The sequence below is a fragment of the Penaeus monodon genome, chromosome 27 (assembly GCF_015228065.2).
Source record: "Penaeus monodon isolate SGIC_2016 chromosome 27, NSTDA_Pmon_1, whole genome shotgun sequence".
NCBI lineage: Eukaryota > Metazoa > Arthropoda > Malacostraca > Decapoda > Penaeidae > Penaeus > Penaeus monodon.
Window position 1 is genome coordinate 24,256,103 of NC_051412.1, and position 1,506 is coordinate 24,257,608.

General features: G+C 36.4%; 1 pseudogene; it reads left to right on the top strand.

The window, feature by feature from the left end:
* The window catches only part of LOC119590459, a 9,011-nt pseudogene extending 8,158 nt beyond the window's left edge, over nt 1–853 (top strand).
* The last annotated feature ends 653 nt before the right edge of the window (nt 854–1,506 follow it).

Sequence of the window (1,506 nt, forward strand, 5' to 3'; positions counted from 1 at the left end):
AACGGAAAGGTAGAGCTTTAAGCATAGGTAGGGAGAGGCTTAGGGAAACCGAAGAGAAGGGAGAGAAAGGGAAAATACGGAGAGGGCCGATTTATATATCCATAATGTATATATTTCGCATGTAACAGAACTAAGTCGACTCTATTTTCCAACCACAAGCAACGTGACGGGGGCGCACAAACCAGCATCTTCCTCGCCGTCGCCGAGGAAGCAGAAAACGTGTCTGGGAAGTACTTCGTGGACTGTAAGGTAACGTCTTTACCACACATTTTCGAAGCAGATCTCGACCCCTTCCCGATCCTGCATTTACAACGCGAAACTGAAATATGTAAAAATGCTTGTTGATGTATACTAGTAATCGGTCGCTTAAAGCAGAGGTCTTAATCATGGTTGGGTTTCTTCTCATGTAGGAAAGCGAGTGTCATCCATCAGCCGAGGACGAAGGGCTGGCGAAGAAGTTGTGGGAAGTGAGCGAACGCGATGTGAAGCTGCAGCCGGATGAAATGTTCTACTAATGCCTTTCCTCTTAATGAATATAACTGCAGATAGCTAGTTATTGGTGGTCATATCGAGGGTTCTCTGAATGAGATTGATTTTTTGGGCGTTTATTCACTCTTTTCCCACAGTGTTTAGAAGAAATGTAAATGGCATAATGACATTAAATATTAAGTATATATTTCATCTGAGTATCATCTTTAATTGGTGTTATCGTGCATAACATTTCGTTATTCTATTGCTGTAAGAGTGCTGTAAATGAAAAAAACTGACTCATACTCATATATAATCCGCTATATATGCTCGAGACGTTTTTTCATTGGTTTCATCTCTTGACCCAATTAAAAAAAAACGCATTCCATTTTAAGATTTCACCTCATATTGCCCAGTGTTTAGCTAAGGCAGAGAACTAATGATACATTAAATATTATATATTGTAACAGATATGTAGCAATAAGTAGAAAAATGAACAAAAAGTCCTAAAGGTAATGAAGTAGATGGGTATCAAATAAAACGTAAGTTAAAAATTAAAAATGGATTAATGTTCAGCTGCAGACCTGCATCCCTAATATGAAACCCACAAGGTACATGGCAGACAAGGTGTTGCTAGTTCTTCTAGAATCCACAATGAATAACGTCAAGTAATATCAGCAGCTTAAAATATATTTTATTTTGTCAGTTAAATAATATCATTGTTTCAGACTGTAGAACATTTCTTCTCTCTAGTAAAAACAACCCAGGAATATGGAACGACAGTTTAATAACTCATCAAAACTTAACATAATAGGGAATTAAATCAAGACAAATGTTGAAATTATCTCCTGGAAGAACTCTTGAGATAAGTACTTCCCACTCAAGAAAAGATCAGGCTTAGTGATGGTCCTGCAAAGACTATAAGAATCCTAAGAATATACTGAACATTTTTTAAAAGTGAAACAATGTAAAAAAATGCAAAATAATTTTATTAAGCATATGCGAGTTTTTGTAAAAAAGTAATAAAAGGGAGAGATA